The sequence below is a fragment of the Pavona decussata genome, unplaced genomic scaffold (assembly GCF_977016875.1).
Source record: "Pavona decussata unplaced genomic scaffold, jaPavDecu1.1 SCAFFOLD_406, whole genome shotgun sequence".
NCBI lineage: Eukaryota > Metazoa > Cnidaria > Anthozoa > Scleractinia > Agariciidae > Pavona > Pavona decussata.
Genome location: NW_028145774.1, coordinates 285515 through 302762, shown reverse-complemented (window position 1 = coordinate 302762; position 17248 = coordinate 285515). Strand labels below are relative to the sequence as shown.

General features: G+C 39.2%; 1 protein-coding gene and 1 long non-coding RNA gene across 4 annotated transcripts in view; one reads left to right on the top strand and one right to left on the bottom strand.

Moving 5' to 3' along the window:
* Positions 1-17248, bottom strand: part of LOC146451031 (uncharacterized) — a 351087-nt gene that overhangs the window by 50181 nt on the left and 283658 nt on the right. The window lies entirely within an intron of this gene.
* The window catches only part of LOC146451042 (uncharacterized), a 147607-nt gene that overhangs the window by 101031 nt on the left and 29328 nt on the right, over positions 1-17248 (top strand). The gene's annotated exons all lie outside the window — the stretch shown is intronic.

The window sequence follows — 17248 nt, the reverse complement described above, 5'->3', positions numbered from 1 at the left end:
ACCACTGGTTCACTCTTCCTACTGAAACTAATTAAGCTTCGCCGAGAACAAGATGTCAACCTTGATCAAATTGGCGTGAAAAGCAATTTTCGTTTTAACTCAAAAGAACACGACGGTTCGATTCTCGGAAAGTCTTTTAAAACATTTTTTACAGCTAATACTCCTGCGATGAAGTGACCGGCCTACCCGCGGCATAACCAGATTTAAGCAGGGAAAAAATCAACTGAACTGATTTTAGATCCGGCTACTTTGCGAATGTTCATACCTGCGCATGTATAGCTCCCGAACTTTTGCGAAATTTTAAGCACTTCCCGTTTCGTAAGCACACAGGTGTCACAAGTCTTGTACCCGCTTTCCGGTGTTTATAATCTCGATTCCAAGCTGTCACTGATTGCGAGAGTTAAAGGTGACACTTCACGCGAGAAACGTCTAGCAGCGTTTTTCATCCCAATTTGTAAAACAATACTCTTTGAGCCAAAAGCTATTCTAAACAGATATTTTACTTCAACGAACGACTAGGTGGCCCTGTTGTCATTATTTTGTCCAACAATACTGGGAAAACAAAATTGCGCGGGAAAGTTTGTGTTCAGAACATGTGGGGACTCTGGAACTACAGTCGACTCCCGATAACTCGAACCCTCGCTAACTAGAATCAATTTTCCTTTCCCTTCAGGTCATTTTCTATATAATTTTACCCTCGATAACTCGAACTCCCGAAAACTCGAACCTTTTTCAATTTCCCTTGAAGGTTCGAGTTATCGGGAGTCGACTGTACACTGATTTAGGTCACTATAATCTCCCGGCCAAAAATTAACTGCATTCAGTATCAAAACGCACTTACTAGTCAGCGCCCTTTACAGCAAGGCTTCATCACCTACATTCATATTAAATCAAATGAATGTTACATTTCAACTACGCCATCATGGAGAGATCATGTGGCAGAATTTTCTGTTCTTGGGCTATTATTTACCGTTAAATTTTGTGTCTCAAATTTCCCGCCAATTTTTTACTGTAAAATCTGTTGTTGTCTTTCTTCTCTCTATCGCAGGATTCGATCGAAATGCACTCGTCTCCACTTAGCAAGGTATCACCTCTTAAATGAATAATTTGGCCAACATTATGATAATCACGATTGATCCCTTTACGCAAGAAATTCTGCCAAGTGCAGTGTAGCCAGACCATTGGGGAGCTTCCAATGGTAATTATAATGGGCTCCTGACAAAACATTTGTACATTTTGGTCACCATTTCACCTAACTTTTTGAGTCAAAAAGCCTTTTCGATCAGATATGTCACCGAAATAAACAACTAGGTGGCCCTGGTTTTATTTTTCTCATAAATTCCCTGCCCTTTTCTTTCGCTGAAGCGTTCATGCATTATACGCAGACATCACGCTTCATTGCACTAAATATTATGGGGACCCTCAAGAACACATGTCAGAACTTCGACTCAATTTGTAAGTCGATTTTTCAACAAAACTAACCGCTAGGTAAATTCTGCACTAAAAGATTATTCTTAAATAACGATCAGTTTTCTGAAAAGGTTGGATAGTTAGTTCATTTTCTCACATAAATTCATCATGACCGGATAATATCAACAATCAGTTACACAGCGCGACAAAAAATGTTACCGGTAAGACCTTACCATGTGGGGACCATCTAGTAACAAGTAAGCCCAAAACAAATTGCTTGCATTCGATCAAAACGCACGTAATAGACATTCTTATTTTAAAATTACATCATTTACATTTGTTACGTGATATCGTGAACAAAATATGTTTCTGTCGAAATGAATTATCGCAGTCTATCCGTTACAGGATACGATCGAAATGCACTCGTTGTCACTCGTTCCTTTTAGCAAAGCTTCACCTATAAACCAGATTTCAGCAGGGAGAAAAACAAACATTTCAGATCCGCCTACTTTGCGAATGTTCATACCTACGCAAGTACAGCTCCCGAACTTTTGCGAAATTTTAAGCACTTCGCATTTCGTAAGCACATAGGGGTCACAAGTCTTGTACCCGCTTTCCGGTGTTTGTAATCTCGAGCTGTCACTGATGGCAAGAGTTTAGGTGACACTTCACGCGACAAAAGTCTAGCAGCGTTTTTCATCGCAATTTGTAAAACAAGACTCTTTAAGCCGAAAGCTATTCTAAACAGATATTTTACTGCAACGAACGACTAGGTGGCCCTGTTGTCATTATTTTGTCCAACAATACTGGGAAAACAGCATTGCGCGTGAAATTTTGTGTTCAGAACATGTGGGGACTCTGGAACTACACTGAATTAGGTCGCTATTAATCTCCCGGCCAAAAATTAACTGTATTCAGTATTGAAACGCACTAACTAGTCAGCGGCCTTAACAGCAAGGCTTCATCACCCACAATCATATTAAATCAAATGAATGTTACATTTCAACTACGCCATCATGTGGCAGAATTTTCTGTTCTGGGGCTATTATTTACCGTTAAATTTTTTGTGTCAAATTTCCCGCCAATTTTTTGCTGTAAAATCTGTTGTTGTCTTTCTTCTCTCTATCGCAGGATTCGATCGAAATGCACTCGTCTCTTCTTAGCAAGGTATCACCTCTTAAATGAATAATTTGGCCAACACTGTGATAATCACGAGTGATCCCTTTGCGCAAGAAATTCTGCCAAGTGCAGTGTAGCCAGACCATTGGGGAGCTTCCAATCGGGTAATTATAATCGGCTCCTGACAAAACATTTGTACATTTTGGTCACCATTTCACCTAACTTTCTGAGTCAAAAAGCCTTTTCGATCAGATATGTTACCGAAATAAACAACTAGGTGGCCCTGGTTTTATTTTTCTCATAAATTCCCTGCCCTTTTCTTTCGCTGAAGCGTTCATGCATTATTCGCAGACATCACGCTTCATTGCACTAAATATTATGGGGACCCTCAAGAACACATGTCAGAACTTCGACTGAATTTGTAAGTCGATTTTTCAACGAAACTAACCGCTAGGTAAATTCTGCACTAAAAGATTATTCTTAAATAACGATCAGTTTTCTGAAAAGGTTGGATAGTTAGTTCATTTTGTCACATAAATTCATCATGACCGGATAATATCAACAATCAGTTACACAGCGCGACAAAAAATGTTACCGGTAAGTCCTTACCATGTGGGGACCATCTAGTAACAATTAGGCCCAAAAGAAATTACTTGCATTCGATCGAAACGCACTTAAGAGACATTTATATTTTAACATTACATCATTTACATTTGTTACGTGATATCGTGAGCAAAATATGTTTCTGTCGAAGTGAGTTATTGCAGTCTATCCGTTACAGGATACGATCGGAATGCACTCGTTGTCACTCGTTCCTTTTAGCAAAGCTTCACCTATAAACCAGATTTCAGCAGGGAGAAAAACAAACATTTCAGATCCGCCTACTTTGCGAATGTTCATACCTACGCAAGTACAGCTCCCGAACTTTTGCGAAATTTTAAGCACTTCGCATTTCGTAAGCACATAGGGGTCACAAGTCTTGTACCCGCTTTCCGGTGTTTGTAATCTCGAGCTGTCACTGATGGCAAGAGTTTAGGTGACACTTCACGCGACAAAAGTCTAGCAGCGTTTTTCATCGCAATTTGTAAAACAAGACTCTTTAAGCCGAAAGCTATTCTAAACAGATATTTTACTGCAACGAACGACTAGGTGGCCCTGTTGTCATTATTTTGTCCAACAATACTGGGAAAACAGCATTGCGCGTGAAATTTTGTGTTCAGAACATGTGGGGACTCTGGAACTACACTGAATTAGGTCGCTATTAATCTCCCGGCCAAAAATTAACTGTATTCAGTATTGAAACGCACTAACTAGTCAGCGCCCTTTACAGCAAGGCTTCATCACCCACATTCATATTAAATCAAATGAATGTTACATTTCAACTACGCCATCATGTGGCAGAATTTTCTGTTCTTGGGCTATTATTTACCGTTAAATTTTTTGTGTCAAATTTCCCGCCAATTTTTTGCTGTAAAATCTGTTGTTGTCTTTCTTCTCTCTATCGCAGGATTCGATCGAAATGCACTCGTCTCTTCTTAGCAAGGTATCACCTCTTAAATGAACTGAATTTGGCCAACATGGTGATAATCACGATTGATCCCTTTGCGCAAGAAATACTGCCAAGAGTAGCCAGACCCTTGGGGAGTTTCTAATGGTAATTATAATGGGCTCCTGACAAAACATTTGTACATTTTGGTCACCATTTCACCTAACTTTCTGAGTCAAAAAGCCTTTTCGATCAGATATGTCACCGAAATAAACAACTAGGTTGCCCTGGTTTTATTTTTCTCATAAATTCCCTGCCCTTTTCTTTCGCTGAAGCGTTCATGCATTATACGCAGACATCACGCTTCATTGCACTAAATATTATGGGGACCCTCAAGAACACATGTCAGAACTTCGACTCAATTTGTAAGTCGATTTTTCAACAAAACTAACCGCTAGGTAAATTCTGCACTAAAAGATTATTCTTAAATAACGATCAGTTTTCTGAAAAGGTTGGATAGTTAGTTCATTTTCTCACATAAATTCATCATGACCGGATAATATCAACAATCAGTTACACAGCGCGACAAAAAATGTTACCGGCAAGACCTTACCATGTGGGGACCATCTAGTAACAAGTAAGCCCAAAACAAATTGCTTGCATTCGATCAAAACGCACGTAATAGACATTCTTATTTTAAAATTACATCATTTACATTTGTTACGTGATATCGTGAACAAAATATGTTTCTGTCGAAATGAATTATCGCAGTCTATCCGTTACAGGATACGATCGAAATGCACTCGTTGTCACTCGTTCCTTTTAGCAAAGCTTCACCTATAAACCAGATTTCAGCAGGGAGAAAAACAAACATTTCAGATCCGCCTACTTTGCGAATGTTCATACCTACGCAAGTACAGCTCCCGAACTTTTGCGAAATTTTAAGCACTTCGCATTTCGTAAGCACATAGGGGTCACAAGTCTTGTACCCGCTTTCCGGTGTTTGTAATCTCGAGCTGTCACTGATGGCAAGAGTTCACGCGACAAAAGTCTAGCAGCGTTTTTCATCGCAATTTGTAAAACAAGACTCTTTAAGCCGAAAGCTATTCTAAACAGATATTTTACTGCAACGAACGACTAGGTGGCCCTGTTGTCATTATTTTGTCCAACAATACTGGGAAAACAGCATTGCGCGTGAAATTTTGTGTTCAGAACATGTGGGGACTCTGGAACTACACTGAATTAGGTCGCTATTAATCTCCCGGCCAAAAATTAACTGTATTCAGTATTGAAACGCACTAACTAGTCAGCGGCCTTAACAGCAAGGCTTCATCACCCACAATCATATTAAATCAAATGAATGTTACATTTCAACTACGCCATCATGTGGCAGAATTTTCTGTTCTGGGGCTATTATTTACCGTTAAATTTTTTGTGTCAAATTTCCCGCCAATTTTTTGCTGTAAAATCTGTTGTTGTCTTTCTTCTCTCTATCGCAGGATTCGATCGAAATGCACTCGTCTCTTCTTAGCAAGGTATCACCTCTTAAATGAATAATTTGGCCAACACTGTGATAATCACGAGTGATCCCTTTGCGCAAGAAATTCTGCCAAGTGCAGTGTAGCCAGACCATTGGGGAGCTTCCAATCGGGTAATTATAATCGGCTCCTGACAAAACATTTGTACATTTTGGTCACCATTTCACCTAACTTTCTGAGTCAAAAAGCCTTTTCGATCAGATATGTTACCGAAATAAACAACTAGGTGGCCCTGGTTTTATTTTTCTCATAAATTCCCTGCCCTTTTCTTTCGCTGAAGCGTTCATGCATTATTCGCAGACATCACGCTTCATTGCACTAAATATTATGGGGACCCTCAAGAACACATGTCAGAACTTCGACTGAATTTGTAAGTCGATTTTTCAACGAAACTAACCGCTAGGTAAATTCTGCACTAAAAGATTATTCTTAAATAACGATCAGTTTTCTGAAAAGGTTGGATAGTTAGTTCATTTTGTCACATAAATTCATCATGACCGGATAATATCAACAATCAGTTACACAGCGCGACAAAAAATGTTACCGGTAAGTCCTTACCATGTGGGGACCATCTAGTAACAAGTAAGCCCAAAACAAATTGCTTGCATTCGATCAAAACGCACGTAATAGACATTCTTATTTTAAAATTACATCATTTACATTTGTTACGTGATATCGTGAACAAAATATCAGTTTCTGTCGAAATGAATTATCGCAGTCTATCCGTTACAGGATACGATCGAAATGCACTCGTTGTCACTCGTTCCTTTTAGCAAAGCTTCACCTATAAACCAGATTTCAGCAGGGAGAAAAACAAACATTTCAGATCCGCCTACTTTGCGAATGTTCATACCTACGCAAGTACAGCTCCCGAACTTTTGCGAAATTTTAAGCACTTCGCATTTCGTAAGCACATAGGGGTCACAAGTCTTGTACCCGCTTTCCGGTGTTTGTAATCTCGAGCTGTCACTGATGGCAAGAGTTTAGGTGACACTTCACGCGACAAAAGTCTAGCAGCGTTTTTCATCGCAATTTGTAAAACAAGACTCTTTAAGCCGAAAGCTATTCTAAACAGATATTTTACTGCAACGAACGACTAGGTGGCCCTGTTGTCATTATTTTGTCCAACAATACTGGGAAAACAGCATTGCGCGTGAAATTTTGTGTTCAGAACATGTGGGGACTCTGGAACTACACTGAATTAGGTCGCTATTAATCTTCCGGCCAAAAATTAACTGTATTCAGTATTGAAACGCACTAACTAGTCAGCGCCCTTTACAGCAAGGCTTCATCACCCACATTCATATTAAATCAAATGAATGTTACATTTCAACTACGCCATCATGTGGCAGAATTTTCTGTTCTTGGGCTATTATTTACCGTTAAATTTTTTGTGTCAAATTTCCCGCCAATTTTTTGCTGTAAAATCTGTTGTTGTCTTTCTTCTCTCTATCGCAGGATTCGATCGAAATGCACTCGTCTCTTCTTAGCAAGGTATCACCTCTTAAATGAACTGAATTTGGCCAACACTGTGATAATCACGAGTGATCCCTTTGCGCAAGAAATTCTGCCAAGTGCAGTGTAGCCAGACGATTGGGGAGCTTCCAATCGGGTAATAACAAGATGCCTGCTACACTGGCATTACGCGTGATGCTGGGGCTGATTCATTTATTCCAACTGTATGCTTCGCCGATTGATAAATCTATCCTTGCTAATGGAATAGTTTGAGTCACGACGATCGCGTTACGTTGTTTCCCTTGTATTACGTGACTCAGACTTTCACTGGAAATTTTTGAAATTCCATTACGGTAACATAAGCTTCTCAATGACCTCTTTTCCGTCTCGCGTCGTGGTCTAAGACTGTCAAACAAAGCACGATTCCTTCGCCAGGAACTCACCAATTTCCACGGTTTTAAATGTCGGGTGCTTCTTAGAAGTTATTCTTTCGATTCACCGCTTCAAAATGGTGAAATTTCCGTTTGAAAACGGCACAATAGAGTCCAGAACATGTTATAAAAAATATGGCGCCACAATTTAATGCAATTTTAATGAAGAAATCAAATGACGCGTTGACGTCACACAGGTAAGGGTGAGTGGGTCCCCTCCCTCGCGATATAAGCGACAAAAAAGGATTTTGATTGGCCTTCTTTTGTTGAAGACAATCAGGACAATACATCCTGAGTAGGAGAGGGGATAGTTTAATGAATAAATTAATGTACACATTTGTAGCTACGAGGAAGAAAAAAAAAACGGAAAAAAAAAAAAAGAAATCGACCCGTTTTTAGACACGGTATGCCCCTTCAGGGCATCCCGCGTAATAATCGGCTCCTGACAAAACATTTGTACATTTTGGTCACCATTTCACCTAACTTTCTGAGTCAAAAAGCCTTTTCGATCAGATATGTTACCGAAATAAACAACTAGGTGGCCCTGGTTTTATTTTTCTCATAAATTCCCTGCCCTTTTCTTTTGCTGAAGCGTTCATGCATTATTCGCAGACATCACGCTTCATTGCACTAAATATTATGGGGACCCTCAAGAACACATGTCAGAACTTCGACTGAATTTGTAAGTCGATTTTTCGACGAAACGAACCGCTAGGTAAATTCTGCACTAAAAGATTATTCTTAAATAACGATCAGTTTTCTGAAAAGGTTGGATAGTTAGTTCATTTTGTCACATAAATTCATCATGACCGGATAATATCAACAATCAGTTACACAGCGCGACAAAAAATGTTACCGGTAAGTCCTTACCATGTGGGGACCATCTAGTAACAATTAGGCCCAAAAGAAATTACTTGCATTCGATCGAAACGCACTTAAGAGACATTTATATTTTAACATTACATCATTTACATTTGTTACGTGATATCGTGAACAAAATATGTTTCTGTCGAAGTGAGTTATCGCAGTCTATCCGTTACAGGATACGATCGAAATGCACTCGTTGTCACTCGTTCCTTTTAGCAAAGCTTCACCTATAAACCAGATTTCTGCAGGGAGAAAAACAAACATTTCAGATCCGCCTACTTTGCGAATGTTTATACCTACGCAAGTACAGCTCCTGAACTTTTGCGAAATTTTAAGCACTTCGCATTTCGTAAGCACATAGGGGTCACAAGTCTTGTACCCGCTTTCCGGTGTTTGTAATCTCGAGCTGTCACTGATGGCAAGAGTTTAGGTGACACTTCACGCGACAAAAGTCTAGCAGCGTTTTTCATCGCAATTTGTAAAACAAGACTCTTTAAGCCGAAAGCTATTCTAAACAGATATTTTACTGCAACGAACGACTAGGTGGCCCTGTTGTCATTACTTTGCCCAACAATACTGGGAAAACAGCATTGCGCGTGAAATTTTGTGTTCAGAACATGTGGGGACTCTGGAACTACACTGAATTAGGTCACTATAATCTCCCGGCCAAAAATTAACTGCATTCAGTATTGAAACGCACTAACTAGTCAGCGCCCTTTACAGCAAGGCTTCATCACCCACATTCATATTAAATCAAATGAATGTTACATTTCAACTACGCCATCATGTGGCAGAATTTTCTGTTCTTGGGCTATTATTTACCGTTAAATTTTTTGTGTCAAATTTCCCGCCAATTTTTTGCTGTAAAATCTGTTGTTGTCTTTCTTCTCTCTATCGCAGGATTCGATCGAAATGCACTCGTCTCTTCTTAGCAAGGTCTCACCTCTTAAATGAACTGAATTTGGCCAACATTGTGATAATCACGATTGATCCCTTTGCGCAAGAAATGCTGCCAAGAGTAGCCAGACCCTTGGGGAGTTTCCAATGGTAATTATAATGGGCTCCTGACAAAACATTTGTACATTTTGGTCATTATTTCACCTAACTTTCTGAGTCAAAAAGCCTTTTCGATCAGATATGTTACCGAAATAAACAACTAGGTTGCCCTGGTTTTATTTTTCTCATAAATTCCCTGCCCTTTTCTTTCGCTGAAGCGTTCATGCATTATTCGCAGACATCACGCTTCATTGCACTAAATATTATGAGGACCCTCAAGAACACATGTCAGAACTTCGACTCAATTTGTAAGTCGATTTTTCAACTAAACTAACCGCTAGGTAAATTCTGCACTAAAAGATTATTCTTAAATAACGATCAGTTTTCTGAAAAGGTTGGATAGTTAGTTCATTTTGTCACATAAATTCATCATGACCGGATAATATCAACAATCAGTTACACAGCGCGACAAAAAATGTTACCGGTAAGTCCTTACCATGTGGGGACCATCTAGTAACAATTAGGCCCAAAAGAAATTACTTGCATTCGATCGAAACGCACTTAAGAGACATTTATATTTTAACATTACATCATTTACATTTGTTACGTGATATCGTGAGCAAAATATGTTTCTGTCGAAGTGAGTTATCGCAGTCTATCCGTTACAGGATACGATCGAAATGCACTCGTTGTCACTCGTTCCTTTTAGCAAAGCTTCACCTATAAACCAGATTTCAGCAGGGAGAAAAACAAACATTTCAGATCCGCCTACTTTGCGAATGTTCATACCTACGCAAGTACAGCTCCCGAACTTTTGCGAAATTTTAAGCACTTCGCATTTCGTAAGCACATAGGGGTCACAAGTCTTGTACCCGCTTTCCGGTGTTTGTAATCTCGAGCTGTCACTGATGGCAAGAGTTTAGGTGACACTTCACGCGACAAAAGTCTAGCAGCGTTTTTCATCGCAATTTGTAAAACAAGACTCTTTAAGCCGAAAGCTATTCTAAACAGATATTTTACTGCAACGAACGACTAGGTGGCCCTGTTGTCATTATTTTGTCCAACAATACTGGGAAAACAGCATTGCGCGTGAAATTTTGTGTTCAGAACATGTGGGGACTCTGGAACTACACTGAATTAGGTCGCTATTAATCTCCCGGCCAAAAATTAACTGTATTCGGTATTGAAACGCACTAACTAGTCAGCGCCCTTTACAGCAAGGCTTCATCACCCACATTCATATTAAATCAAATGAATGTTACATTTCAACTACGCCATCATGTGGCAGAATTTTCTGTTCTTGGGCTATTATTTACCGTTAAATTTTTTGTCAAATTTCCCGCCAATCTTTTGCTGTAAAATCTGTTGTTGTCTTTCTTCTCTCTATCGCAGGATTCGAACGAAATGCACTGGTCTCTTCTTAGGAAGGTATCACCTCTTAAATGAATAATTTGGCCAACATTGTGATAATCACGATTGATCCCTTTGCGGAAGAAATTCTGCCAAGTGTAGCCAGACCAGTGGGGAGTACAATGGTAATGGGCTCCTGACAAAACATTTGTACATTTTGGTCACCATTTCACCCAACTTTCTGAGTCAAAAAGCCTTTGTGATAAGATATGTTACCGAAATAAACAACTAGGTGGCCCTTGTTTTATTTTCTCATAAATTCCCAGTCTTTTTCTATCGCTGAAGCGTTCATGCATTATACGCAGACATCACGCTTCATTGCACTAAATATTATGGGGACCATCCCAAACACATGTCAGAGCTTCGACTGAATTTGTAAGTAAAAGATTATTCTTAAATAACGATCAATTTTCTGAAAAGGTTGGATACTTAGTTCACTTTGTCATATAAATTCATCATGATGATAATAATAACAATCCGTTACACAGCGCGACAGAAAATGTTACCGATATGTCCAGACCATGTGGGGACCATCTAGTAACAAGTAGGCCCGAAAAAAATTACCTACATTCGATCAAAACGCACTTATTAGACATTCATATTTTAAAATTACATCATTAACATTTGTTAAGTGATATCGTGAGCAAAATTTGTTACTGTCGAAGTTATCGCAGTCTATCTGTCACAGGATTCGATCGAAATGGACTCGTCCCTTATAGCAATGCTTCATCTATTAAAGCTATTATTTGGTCAGACTTTGTGATAATCGCAATTGCTACATTTGCCCTAGAAATTAAGTGTAGCCAGACCACAAGTGAAACAGAGCAGCTGCACATTTTGGTCACCATGCATTTCACCCGATTTTCCGAGTCGAAAAAGGCTTTTCGATCAGATACTTAACAGAAACGAGCGATTAGGTGGCCCTGGTTTTATTATCATTTTTTTTGAAAGATAAATTTCCTTCAGTTTTCTGTCGGCGACTTTTTCATTGTGACATTGTGTTATACGCACTGGTGGATGTCGAGAAAAAACAAATCCGGTTTTTCGTCACAGTTTTATCTGAGTCAAATTGTTCGCCTAAACTAACGACTAGGTAAATTATGAACACCTCAGCCTATAACATAGCGATCTGTTTTTTTTAAAAGGCTCCTTAGTTTCACTTCACAGCATAAATTCACCATAACAATCACAGCAATCAGTTAATTACACTGCGTGAAAAAGTTTTCTGTTCAGACCCTTGTGGGGACCCTATTTAACAGTAGGCTCTAAATCTCCCAAAACGTATTCAACAGGACAACGTAGCGCAGAGAATTAACAACTTAGGGTCCTTAGGAACATAAGGATTTATAGCTTACCCGTATAGCCTAGCTAAGCGTTCCTCGTGAACTGCTCTGCTGTGTGGTACATGTAATGCGTCACCGAACCGACAACAAAAAAATTCTAGCCAAAATATTTGGCAGTAGAGATAATTCACTGTCACGAAGTAACATTTTGCACTCGGTTCAGATCTTATCTACATTAATGGAATAGGTATTTATATGCATGGGGACTCGAATAAAGCATTATCTTAGTAAATCCATTGATAAATTCATTGCAATGTCTCAGATAAAAAAAGTCATTTCATCTTTCTTATCTTTGAACAAGTTTCAATCACCTTTGGTCCCCTTAATTTTCCATTGCTCCAGAATCGGAGAAGTGGGGACCGTACTATACAAACAAAAAAAATTCTCCTTTAATCTTTCTTATCTTTGAAAGTTCACCGGCTGGCGGTTGCGTTGGTCCTCTTAAGTCCGTAGCATGTTTTCACAACATTGGCTCACGGACACACAAGATAACATTAAAGTCAAACGGAAAAAACTGAGCTGTCAGCCAAAAACAAACCGCCAGTGAACGTTGAGTCAACCTATTTAGCTAATGGAAGCATTTTCAGCCCTTTACCACCTTTTCCTTCACATGTGGCTGTTTTGGCTTGCATTGTTTTCCTTATCAGCAAAGCAAAATTAACCAATGGTTCTCTCTTCCTTCTGAAAGTAATTAAGCTGCGAGAACAAGATCACGTCAACCTTGATCAAAATGACGTGAAAAGAAAGTTTCGTTATTTAATAACTCAGAAGAACACGACGGTTCGTTTCTCAGAATATCTTTTAGGACGTGTTTTACAGATAATACTAGACATTTCTTTGGCGAAACATAATTTATTGTTTAGAGTATGAAACTAGTATCAGTTATTCGAGATTATAAAACGGCGCTCGAGTTAAATTGACTTGGAGAATACGAATGCAGCAACAATATTGTTCTGCAGGGAATAAACGTTTGAGACTAACAAATCGTTTCAAAAACCTTTACAAGAACCACCATCAAACTAGCATCGAAAAGCGATCTCCTGCGATGAAGTGACCGGCCTAGCATCACCAGATTTAAGCAGGGAGAAAATCAAACATTTTAGATCCAGCTACTGTGCGAATGTTCATACCTGCACAGCATGTACAGCTCCCAATTTTTTTTTTTGCGAGATTTTAAGCACTTCGCGTTTCGTAAGCACACAGGGGTAACAAGTCATGTACCGCTTCCCGGTGTTTATAATCCGGATCCTAAGCTGACTCATGGCGAGAGTTTGAGGTGACACTTCAAGCGAGAAAAGTCTAGCAGCGCTTTTCATCACAATTTGTAAAACAAGACTTTTGGAGCCGAAAGCTATTCTAAACAGATATTTTACTGCAACGAACGACTAGGGGGCTCTGTTGTCATTTGTCCAATAATAGAAAACAGCATTGCGCGAGACAATTTGCGTTTAGAACATGTGGGGACTCTGGAACTACACTGAATTAGGTCGCTATATCTCCCGGCCAAAAATTACCTGCGTTCAGTATCGAAACGCACTTACTAGTTAGCGCCCTTTACAGCAAGGCTTCATCACCTACATTGATATTAAATCACATGAATGTTACATTTTAATTACGCCATCGTGTGGCAGAATTTTGTGTTCTTGGGCCATTATTTACCGTTAAATTTTTTGTGTCAAATTTCCCGCCAATTTTTTACTGTAAAATCTGTTGTTGTCTTTCTTCTCTCTATCGCAGGATTCGATCGAAATGCACTCGTCTCTTCTTTGCAAGGTATCACCTCTTAAATGAATAATTTGGCCAACATTGTGATAATCACGATTGATCCCTTTGCGCAAGAAATTCTGACTAGTGTAGCCAGACCAGTGGGGAGCTTACGAATGATAAAACAAAATATTTGTACATTTTGGTCACCATTTCACCCAACTTTCTGAGTCAAAAAGCCTTTTTGATCAGATATGTTAGCGAAATGAACAACTAGGTGGCCCTGGTTTTATTTGTCTCATAAATTCCCTACCCTTTTCTATCGCTGAAGCGTTCATGCATTATACGCAGATATCACGCTTCATGCACTAAATATTATAGGGTCCCTCGCGAACACATAATAATAATAATAATAATAATAATAATAATAATAATAATAATAATAACAATAATAATAATAATAATAATAATAATAAAGAGAAGAAGAAGAAGAAGAAGAAGAAGAAGAAGAAGAAGAAGAAGAAGAATCGTTATTGTGCTCTATTGTGCTTACAGATGTCTGAACTTCGACTTAGCTCTTTTTCACCTTACCTCAGTCCTATATGTAGAGTCTTCTTTTCTATTTGCCATGTTCCTGACTCCCACCCTCTTTTTCGATTACTCCTGCTCGCATTTTGTACTTTTTATCTGGGTGCCCACATTTGTGCGACTCCCGCTACCCGCCCTTAGGGCTCTCGCCTGATTACATGTATAAAGGACACCAAAAGGAGTAAGTTAAGGCGACATTCAAATGAATCAGGTTTCCCTCAAAGCATACTATAAATGCAATAACACAGGGAAGAAGGAATACAAAAGGATTCTTAGAGAAGCTGTTCGATGGTTTTACTTAATTTGTTTGTATTAACTTAAACAATCTTTTAACATATTGAAATATGTTAATTAGCGAGGGCTTTGTACAGGAACAGAAAAGTTTCACTTCGTGCAAGTACTATTTTGGAAAAGAGGTCAAGAGAGAGTAGAGAAGAGTAAAGAAGAGAGAGTAGCAACTTCTGTCATATTTGTAGTAATAATCATTATCTGAACCACCTCGAGTTACGGAAACTGGTAGTAAGTTACTGGACTCAATTATTACCAACTTTGCGCTCTTTTTGTACAATCATTGTTTTATTTTTGCCAAAATTGGGGCTTCTCTTATAGAGAGGGATTGTTAAACGCACAGGTTTGGGATTTGTCGAATCAAAGGTCAAGGCATTAATAATCATACTTTTTTGTCTTTATTCGTTCTGATCAATGTAAACATCAATACCATCAACAGGATATGCCGGAGGTTATCCCTATCGAGGGTATCTCCTTATTAAATCAAAGCAATTCAACTCAAATCAAATGTTAGTTTTTGATGAGAGGGGAAAACCGGAGTACCCGGGGAAAAATCTAACCCGCGATCAGGCCATTGGCGATTGGTGGAAGGCGAGTGCTCTGACACTGCGCCAATCCTACTCTACAGAGTTGTGACTGGTAGAGATGCCTATAGACGACTGTAATGATGTTCACGCTGCTTACCCGGCCTTGTTTCAGCGATTCGCAAAACTGTTGATAAAAAACATCTGTTAGAAGACTGTGACTATCCGTCCAAAGTACAAACCGTTAATGTATGGCGACGTTCGAAATGCGATTGCTAAAATTAACAAAGAGTTCGTTTGGGTCATCCAAGTCAATTAGATCATCCAACTCAGTTGGATCATCCAAGTCAATTGAGTCAGTTGTGTCCTTAAAGTCAGTTGGATCATCCAAGTCAGTTGGATCATCCAAGTCAGTTGGATCATCCTTGTCAATTACGTCATCCAAGTCAATTGAGTCATTTGGGTCGTTAAGGCCTTTTTAGTCCTTGTGACCTTTGTTTTTGACCATTGACCTTGAAACTTGGTGACCATGTAGTCCTTGACGGTTTAACTTAGGTCAAGGGGGGAAGTGATCAGAGATCAAAAGCCAGGAGAGTCAAAAGTGACTTTTTTTCTGGGTCAGAATGCCTCTCAACAAATTTGAAGTTAAGAACATGTTCTTAGAGAGGATGATGAGAAAGAGAGCGCCAGATTAGCACTTGTGACCTTTGCTTTTATCTTGTGACCTTGAAACTTGGTGACCGTATTGCCCTTGACGAGTGGACTTAGCTTAATAAGTAAAAAGGTCAAAGGTTAAAAGCAAAGGTCGTGGGGCATATTTTTCTTCCTCCTAACCTTTGGTTTTGACCTTTCACCTTGTCGCTAAAGTATAGTAGGCTTCTTTATGCTTTTAACATCTCCTCCAATTTTCATGGTCACTGATTAAAACCCGAGCTCAGGAGAGAAAAAAGTAGTTTTTTTCTAGGAAAAGATACGATGCGTTTTTAGTCCCTGTGACCTTTGCTTTTGACCGTTGACCTTAAAACTTGGTGACCATATAGTCCTTCACGGTTGAACTTAGGTCAAGGGGGAAATCGGTCAAAGGTCAAAAGCCATGGACGTGGCTTTTATTTTTCTTTCCCCTGACCTTTGGTTTTGACATTTGACCTTGTTGCTAACGTATGTTAGGCTTCTTTATGCTGTTAACGTCTCATCCAATTTTCATGGTCATTGATTAAAATTCAAAACCAGGAGAGTCAAAAGTGCCTTTTATATATGAGTCAGAATGCCTCTTCACAAATTTGAAGTTGGGAACATGTCCTTAGAGCGGATGATGAGAAAGAGAGCGCCAGATTAGCACTTGTGACCTTTCCTTTTAACTTGTGACCTTGAAACTTAGTGACCGTATTGCCCTTGACGAGTGGACTTAGCTCAGGAGGTAAAAAGGTCAAAGGTTAAAAGCAAAGGTCGTGGGGCATATTTTTCTTCCTCCTGACCTTTCGTTTTGACCTTTCACCTTGTCGCTAAGGTATAGTAGGCTTCTTTATGCTGTTAACATCTCCTCCAATTTTCATGGTCATTGATTAAAACCCGAGCTCAGGAGAGTGAAAAGTAGTTTTTTTCTAGGAAAAGATACGATGCGTTTTTAGTCCCTGTGACCTTTGCTTTTGACCGTTGACCTTGAAACTTGGTGACCATATAGTCCTTTAAGGTTAAACTTAGGTCAAGGAGGAAATCAGTCAAAGGTCAAAAGCCATGGACGTGGCTTTTTTTTTCTTTCACCTGACCTTTGGTTTTGACATTTGACCTTGTTGCTAACGTATGTTAGGCTTCTTTATGCTGTTAACGTCTCATCCAATTTTCATGGTCATTGATTAAAATTCAAAACCAGGAGAGTCAAAAGTGCCTTTTATATATGGGTCAGAATGCCTCTTCACAAATTTGAAGTTGGGAACATGTCCTTAGAGAGGATGATGTGAAAGAGAGCGCCAGACTAGCACTTGTGACCTTGAAACTTGGTGACCGTATTGCCCTTGACGAGTAGACTTAACTCAGGAGGTAAAAAGGTCAAAGGTTAAAAGCAAAGGTCGTGGGGCATATTTTTCTTCCT